General features: G+C 46.1%; 1 protein-coding gene across 17 annotated transcripts in view; it reads left to right on the top strand.

Annotated features, from left to right (window-relative positions):
- Window positions 1–2,961: 2,961 nt before the first annotated feature.
- PPP2R3A (protein phosphatase 2 regulatory subunit B''alpha) overlaps window positions 2,962–8,718 on the top strand; it is a 61,492-nt gene continuing 55,735 nt past the window's right edge. For 6 of the 17 annotated variants that reach the window (XM_075032157.1, XM_075032156.1, XM_075032147.1 and 3 more), the window contains exons 1-3: window positions 3,370–6,306; window positions 6,538–6,589; window positions 7,184–7,304. The gene's annotated coding sequence lies outside the window, so the exon portion shown is untranslated. Of the gene's footprint in view, window positions 3,048–3,368; window positions 6,307–6,537; window positions 6,590–7,183; window positions 7,305–8,718 lie in introns of those variants that run through there. The other 11 variants (XM_075032162.1, XM_075032161.1, XM_075032151.1 and 8 more) reach the window with 9 other exon arrangements.

Genomic DNA, 8,718 nt, shown 5'->3' with positions numbered 1-8,718 from the left:
TCCTCTGCCAGCCTCGCAGGGAACCGGCAAAAGCTTTACTTGTTTCTCGACGACATGGCACAAAGACCAGCAGCAAAGTGGCAGTGGAGCACTGGCTGTGCACACTTTTGCCTGACATTTGTGCCAATAAGAGACCAGCTTTGGGTTTGCAAAGGACATACCATCCCTGCAGTTCTTTTGTTCTGCCAGTCCAGCATCGGGCAAGCATATTTTTAGCATAGTCAAGCGCTGGCTTCTTGCAAGTTCCTAACACGCAAGGACAGGAATGGTCAGTGACTTTACCAGGGCAATGGCATACGAGGCAGGGTGAGAAACCCAGCATCTCTCCTTTTGCTTACAGACTGTTGGGCTCCCTCTTTTGGAGAGCACCCGTTTCCTCATTTTGAAGAGCAGTGAATTGGATCACAGGGTGGTACTTCTGTGTCATGTAATAAAACCACTCCAGACTTTTTCCACTGTTTGGGTTTATTTTTAACAGTCTTGAGGGATTGAACAAAATTGCAAGAGCATAGTTAAGCATTAACTTGGTACTACTTACCCTGTAATCATAGAACCAAGCAGACATTCCTGTTAACCTACGGTACCAAGTATTACATAATGGCCTCTCTTTTGACACTAAGAAAATATGAGTGTTCTCTAATACATTTCATAATTTCACAATGTTGGGTTACTGTGTGTTCTTTGGGGCTCTCGCCCAAGCCCAGCTGAAGTGAAGGGGAAAGTTCCTCTAGCTTTCAAACCCCGCAAGTCTTCAGAGTAAAACCGCACACAAAAGTGTTCCTAGGTGCACTTAGCTCTCTCACTAACTTCGCTGAGACGTAACCAGGGCATAGTGTGAGAACTCGGTCAGTCCAACGTATTGCTGGGGAAGGCTTTCCAGCTTCTCTGGGGAAGAACAGCAGCCCCTCGCATTTGCCACGTCTCAGTCTTCCTGAAAGGAAGCAGGTGAAAGACAGAAAAGGTCCACGAGTCCCTGGAATATACCACCTTACCCAAGATACACCGTCTCAGGGGGCTTCCTGAGACCACCAGCAGATGCGTCTCCTGCCTCCCCAGATTCATCCCCAGTCAGTCAAGGTAAGCTAATACTGTAATTGTTATTCCTGGGTTTGTTAGCCCGGGCTCATTTCTCATACTCCATGTGCCACTTACGCCAAGTGAACTGGTGCACAGTGAAGTCTATAAGTTTTTTTAACTTTCTAGCATTTTAGTAGTTGTGCACTATTCACTATGCATCTCAACATCCCTAATGTAACTCTGGGTGTTCACTGAGTGAAATTGCTCTGAACTTTCCACAGCAGTCGGACCACAAAGGGAGGCAGTCATGCTGCTGTTTACATGGTAAGTAGCAGCAAGTTAATGCTTAACTATGTTATTGTGATTTTGTTCAGTCCTTCAAGACTGTTTAAAAAAACATGTGACGGAAGCACAGCTTTCTTCTACCACATGACTAACGCGTGCTTGGCTATGGATTGGGCTTTGCAGTCACAGCCCCTTGCCCTGATGTGCTTGTGCATGTCTCTTGTGTTTGGACATCCAGTCCTACAAAAGCAGACCCGCACTCCTCTGAAGTGACCAAATGCACATTCTTGTCGTTCGCGACAGGTGAAGGAACTGTGAGGCCAAGAAGGGAAGAGTCACAAGAAACAGGCACAGATCAGTGGATTGTTTGGGTGGGAGGTATTTGCCCTTTTGGCTGTTGCCTGAATGTTTTTTTTTTCCTGAGCTAACTATGGTAATTTAGAGTCATGGAAGTAGTTCAGTTTTCCCTCCAGAGAAATGAGGAAGAATTAAAGGCACCCTAAGAGGCTGTGGATGACAGAGTTGTTTCCCTCATCTCTGAGAACGGAATGAGAGGGAGACTTTCCTGTCAAGTGCTTTCTAGTGCTTTTATAAGATAGTAAAGGATTTCTAGCATGTTTAGAAGATACTAAAATGAAGAGGAACAGCAAAAGGGAGGCATCTGTAGCTGACTTTTGAGGCGGGGGTAGCGCGGCTGAGAAGGGAGGTACAAGGGAGAGAGTGCATGTCTTCGTGAAGGGGAGGGAGATAAACCAGAAGGGGAGAGAAGTCTGGTGTGTTCCAGCTGAAATTTTGGGATGTCCCTGTAAGCTGTGAGAGACCATGGGGTAGCAGGTTGGTATGCATGTGTGCAACTGAAGAAGAGGCTGCTGCAAGCAAAGAGGAATTTAAAGCTCCCTTAGAGAAAGACCCCATGAGGTTGGCCTGAACATCACAAGGCTTACCCACAGCAATGTTTTGGTGCCTTTGGGCACCTCCTCCCCCAGTATTGTGCCTGATAATTGCAACATAAAGGCCGGATCTGTAGTGCAGCAAAACACACCGTCCAGGCACAGCCCGCTGTGGGCCTAGCCACTGAGGTGCGAGAGTCACCTTCCCCTCCCAGCTGCGCTTTGGCTCTTTTCCCTCTTATTTTTTACTTTTTCCCGGAGGCACCCATCGCGCTGTTTTCCTGGAAGGCACGACTAATGGCCTCCAGCCAAAGAGGCCTGAAAACCCGCTGAAGCTAAGAGATAAAGCAACCGCGTTGCTGGATGTCTCTGAGCAGTTGAGTGAAAACAAAAACCACCGCCCGGGACGCTGCGTCCTGCTGAACCGCAGGCCCGGGCCGGGCCGGCCGGCGGTGAAGGACGCGGCGCTGAGGCGAGGGGCCCCCGCCGGCTCCTCACAGCGGGACCCGCAGGGCGGAGCGGGCGCGGCGGCTGTGAGGAGAGGGAGGGGGGGCGGCGCGTGCACGCGCGCAGAGGGGGGCATTCTCCCCCCCCCTTCTTCTCCCTCTCCCTCTTTTCCTCCCTCTCCCTCTTTTTCTCTCTCTCCCTCTCTCCGCTCAGCGCAGGCAGCGCCGTTCGGCCGCCGCCCCCTCACAGCCCGGCCTCGACCTGCGCGGCCGGGGCCGCCCGCCCGCTTGCCGCGCCTCCGGGGCGGGGCCCCCCGCTGCGCGGAAGGGGCCGGCCGGGGCGGGCGGCAGAACGCGCCCAGCGGCGGGAGCGGCGGCGCCGGCATGGGACGGGGCGCTGCCCCGGCGGGTAGGTGCGGCGCGGCGCGGCACGGCACGGCACCGCACCGTACCGTGAGGGGCCTGCGGCAGGGACCGCCGGGGGTGGGCGGCGACGCGGAGGGGCGGTGGGGCCGCCGTCGAGCGGCCGCCGACTCAGGGCCCTGCGGCGGGGGCAGGTGCCGGGCGGGCCCCCGCGCCTTGTTTGTCTGTGGTGAACCGTCCCGCCGCCGGCGCGGGGTGCCTCGGGGATCGCGGTGCCGGCGCTGCCAGGGTCTGGGAGGGAACTGTGGGCCGAGCGGCCCGCGATGGGAGCGGCGGGGGCGTCGGGGTGTGTCGGGGCGGGTGGCGGGGCAGGCGGGCAGAGCCGCCGTTGTGGGAGGCAGTGGCTGAATGGAGTTACCGGGTAACGCACAGGGCTGAGAGGGAGGAAATACTTCTCGCATCGCGCGCGTTTAAGTTGTGAAAACCAGTATGACGTGGTGTGGTGGAGGCCGAGACTATAATTTGTCTCAAAAGAGTTTTGACAAAGTGCTGAGAGGCATAGCGGCTTTTAAGCATGGTGATCTGGGTGTAGTTTCCAGTTCAGGATGGCCCGAAGCAGTTAGTTGTTGTAAAGCAGGAGGCTAACACCGGTGAAGGATCATCTCTAACTAGGCTGTTCGTTTTTTGTGAATGCTTGCCACTTGTCCCAGGACCCTGGGTAGCTGGATCTTTGATCTTCTTCAGTGCAGCTGTTAATATGTGGCCATGAAAGTAGGATTTTTATATTCCCCCCCCCCCCCCGAAGTATTTCTTCATGAGTTAGAAAGGGCACAGCTTTGGCTACAAGACTCCTTGGTTCATGGGCAGACAAATCGAAGATTAAGTTGGACATGAACTTGTAAAACAGAGATGGAATAACTAATGTCATGATTTACTGAAGGACGTGTTCCTGCTGGAGTAATTCTCTCTGAAGGTCATCAGAAGACACTGGTCTCAAGCAATGTAAATATTTTTAAGGCCAGGAGTAATTTTATTACCTCTGTTTTTCACACTAAAGAAGGAAGTCCTGGAAGACATGCAGTGTGTGCCCCTATCTTGCTTGTAAAGGCAGGCTAGAAGTGCAAAGGGAAGAATTCAAGAGAAGAGGCAAGTAGTCCCCAAGCTATTTGCTGTTGAAGTGCTGCCTGAAAGGCTGGGTACATTTTTCTTGGTGGTGGTCTCATGGCTTTACCTCATCTTATATGATCTGATGCCTACTTCAGGAAATATGTTTTCCAAGCATTTACTTGAAATAGCTAGCTGTATCCTCTCTTGATTATTTCTTGTGACTCTCTCAAGCTTGGTAGATCTGCTCTCACAGGTTATGTAGGGGGAAGTTATTTTTGTGAGAACTTTGAGGAAATTGTCAGTACTACTAGACTTCTCTCAGTTTTGTAAAATTATGTATTCAATGGCTGCTGGATTCTGAGAAGTTGAAGCAAGAGACAGTGGTGGTGTTTTGTTTTTTTTCAGTATTTATGTATATCTGGAAATGGTAACATTATGTATCAGTTGAGACTGCTTTACATTTGACTTCATATAAAATAAAAAAGTTGAAGTCCCCTGATGGCACATAGCCAGTTTCCACTACCTAGACCTTTGCAACCACTGTCATGTGTCATGTTATTTTGTACTCATAATTTGCACAGAGGTGCAGTGTTAAAGGTAGCTATGGGCAAAGTGCCCCAAGTTAAAGTTGACTGATGTGTGACTGCCAAATACTGCAGAAATTCACTGGTAAAGCATCCATTTCATTTGCTTCAGCTGCAGCCTGTGATGCAGGTGGTAAATATTGTGGCTCAGGCAGTTGAGAAATCTCTGTAGTGGAGCCCTGTGGTTTAACATTCACTGCTGGTAGCCCTGGAGGTGTAAATATGATGCTGCACAGTGGAATGTGGTGTCTGTCATTGTCCGTGTCGTGTCCCCCCCCCCTTTTTTTTTTAAGGACCTTTCTTAATCTGTCCTGTGGCACTTCTCCCCCCCCCCTTGAATTGCACAGAAAACCTGACTTTAAACAGTAACTCTGAACTTGGTATATCTTGGTCCAGTACAGAGGTTGCTGTGCAGTCTTGCTTCACTACCTTTGTATAAATGTTTTCCAATACTGTTTTTACTTAAATGTTTGCATACAGTTCTTCCCCATAAGACTAGGTTTTCTCCTGTTGGACAGAACTGAGTGCTGTCTTAAAGAACTGGTTTCATGTGCATTATGGGACAAGCTTCTTCCACCAGACTTCACTGTTGTATTTCCTCTGCTGCTTATGTCCCTGGATCTGATTTGTGGAATTTCTGATGTACAACTGTAAGGGCAGTAGCAACTGAGCAGGTGCTGCGCTTCGAACATACAAAACACTCTGTAATGTCACATACTTAGGAAGATCAGCCCTTGAGCACCAAAAACTGATGTATTTTCCTTGCCACAATTCTGGCAGGGTAAAATGAGGATAATACTGGAAAAAAAGTTAATGTTTAAGTTGCATGTAAATACTATACTGATGGAGAAATTAATAATTCTGATTGCAGAATAGTGTATGAATGGGATGCAGGAAGAAATACCTGAGGTCACATATGTAACAAGCAAGCTTGTTAAAAATGACTTCATTTTAATGAATATTCAGATTAATGAATGTGAACACTGTTGTTCACTCAAATTAGAATAAGGGAATCTTTACACTTACCTGGTTTTCTGGTTTTTGTGCATATCACTTGTCTCTTAATCTGCTTCTGTTTAAATACACAGGGAAAAAGAGAGAAATTAATGGAGGTTCCTTTTTTGTTTTGTAAAGCTCCCTGGGTTAGTAAAGATACAGGGGAAATTACTTCCTCTGTCTTACTGGGATGTCAGGCTAAAACACCCTTAATTTTCCTTGGTGCAGGAAAGGCGATAGAAAAGTTATGCTCCCTTAAATTATGTGTTGCTTTGATTACACTGATCTGTGCTTCTGCTGTGGCTTATCAAAGTCATAAGCAGTAAAAGCTGTAGCAGTGCCAAACTTCTTAAATGCTAGGACTCGCTGCACCTTTTGGCGTAATTTGTTACATTTCAACAGCTGCTCCTCTTCAGAGTGTGAGATGGAGGCTGGCAGGAATGGGCTTGTGGAAGGTATGACTTGTGGAAATGACTGCTTGCTTTTTACTCCTGTGATTATGCCTCCGAGGAGAAGATGGGCATGCAGCAGAGAAGCAGAGCATTTCTCCCCAGCTTGGTGTTTCACTCTTCTCATTGCTGACCTATGGAAGAGCTCTAGTACTCCAGCTGGGGCCAGGTATGGGCTGGGAACTGAGGCTACCCTAGAGAAATGGACTGTCACCTTAGACAAATAGAACTTTACCAAAATAAGTGAATAAAGAGCAGTGTGACACAGATAAGACACAAAGAAGTCAGATAGCATGGCAATGAGAAATGTGTAAGCTCTATGTGTAAGCTCTGAATAGGTGGACAGTGAACGAAAAAAATTTCTGTTGTTATTAAATTAAAAATTTATTTTATTCTGCAGATGACTAGCAGATGGCTAGTCTGCTACGGGAGAAATTTTACCTAACTTACAAGTAAGTTTCCAGGACTGATTTGGGGAATCTGTGGATTGTAACCTCAATATCAACAAAGGTTAATGACTAAGGGAATGCCATCTTGGATACAACTCTTCCTTTGTTACCTTAACACTTTAATAAAACCACTTTGTGTAAAGTAGTTGCATACTGTTCATACTAAATTAACTGATTCGAGGGACAATAAATGTATCTTGCTAATATGAAATTATCTCTTTCCATATGAGGTTATAAACAGCTAAGAGGCATATTCCTTAATCAAGCTGGCTTTCTGACATCTGCTCTGAGCCTTGCTAATTATGTGCTTCTGAAACTTGTTCACCTCCGGTGTTTTCTGGTTGGTCACCTTATTTTCTGTCAGCATGACAAAGCTCAGTTAGGCTTATGCTTCCTACTTTTTTTTTTTTTTTTTTACTCAGGCCTTGCTAAGCTTCAACATGTATGTTAATGTATTGGGGGCCTGCTAAATGAGCTAAGATTAAATGGTAGTTCTATACAGACATGGGGCTGGAACAGCAATTAGTTGGCAAATTATTTATACTTAACAGATTGATGTTACGTGGAAAAATTGTGTGAGCTTTTACTCTCTTGCAGTCTTATCTGTATAACTGGAAACCAGTCTCATGGGACATGAATTCCTGTCTGGTCAGTTTTAGTTCCAAGTCTCAGTGCAATGGGAAAGTTGAAAAAAGCTTCTTCAGAAAAGCTGAAAAAGGTGAAATCTTTCTTGATATTATTAACTATCCTCCTCCCCAACTGATACCCATAATGACAAGCTCCACAAGGCCCATATATTGGTTCTCCGCAACAGAGTTCCTAGCATACTTGTGTTGAAGGACCCTGCGTGCTGGTGTTTGTGAAGGGTATAGCAGCACTGGAATATTAGATAACCCTGTGACTTAACCTGAAGGAATTACACTGAGTAATACTGCATTCACTAACTGCAAGTCAGTATTTTAGAAAAATGGCTTAGGATCTAGTGCCAGGTTTATTTTTAAAAAAACAGTGTAGACTACTGTTATTGATACTAGCCCAAATCTCTTTGAGTGTTGGGCTTGCTTTATGTTGCTGCTGTAAATGTGGAGAGGTTGTATTTAAGCTAGTGTTGGGGGATTTATTTTTTTTTCTAGAGTAAATCTACTGAAATGGATTTCTTAATGTAAAAATTTACTTCTCCAAATCCATTCTGACTGCAAAGCAGTATTTATCATCCTGTCATGGTCAGTGATTCTCAAGGTCATGTCTACTTGGAAGCCTGCCTTGATAAGTGCTCCCATTGCAGTGACCTTCATGGTTCACTGCAAGAATGCTGAAGTCCAGCTTCAAATTAGATGGTCTAAAGCTATTGGACAAGAAGGCACAAGAGACAAACAAGCAAGAATTCTGCTATTTCTGGGTTTTCAGAGAGAGTTTAACAAAGTTCTTTGTTAAAGCTTCTTGAAGGAAATTAACTGCCATGGAGTAGGAGTGTAGCTTTTTCAGTAATTAATACCTGGTTAAAGTGTAGAAGAACTGTCAGCTTTTCTAGTGAAGAGTAATCACTAATGGAATCCCAGGGGGATCTGTGTTCAGGCTTGTGTTGCTCAACGTAGTTATAAATGATCTGGAAGAGAGGCTGAATAATGAAGTGACAGTATGTGCTGAAAATCACAAAATTAGGGTAGCAGAAACGAAAGGTGTCTGGAGTTGCAGAAGGTTCTCACAGTACTTGGTGGTAGGCAAGTGATTCTTGATACTAGTAGATATAATGTGCACAGGGAGAAACAACTAACTGTCTATGCAGTGATGAGCTGTTAAGAATCTGTGCCATTCAGGAAAGGGATCTTTTAAGTAATGCAGATAAAGCTCTGTGAAACTCTCTCAGCAGCAGTCAAAAAAAAAAAAAAAAGGCAGATAGAAATGACAGAGTTCTCTAGGAAAAGGAGAGGGAGCAAAACAATGCCATGGTATAAACAAATCCATGGTATGTTCATGTAATGAATAACATGCCCCCCTCAAAGTTAGGGGCAAGCATTCTCCCATCTCCAAAGAGTTGTAAGATTAGGGAAAAACACAGAAGAGCATGACTGAAGCAGCTTTTGTAAGAAGAGTAACCAAATAAATTGGAGCTTAGCCTGGAAAATACACGA

Source organism: Buteo buteo, chromosome 7, assembly GCF_964188355.1.
Source record: "Buteo buteo chromosome 7, bButBut1.hap1.1, whole genome shotgun sequence".
Classification (NCBI taxonomy): Eukaryota; Metazoa; Chordata; class Aves; order Accipitriformes; family Accipitridae; genus Buteo; species Buteo buteo.
Note: the sequence above shows the minus strand (reverse complement) of the source record. Positions and strands in the feature narration are given on the sequence as shown.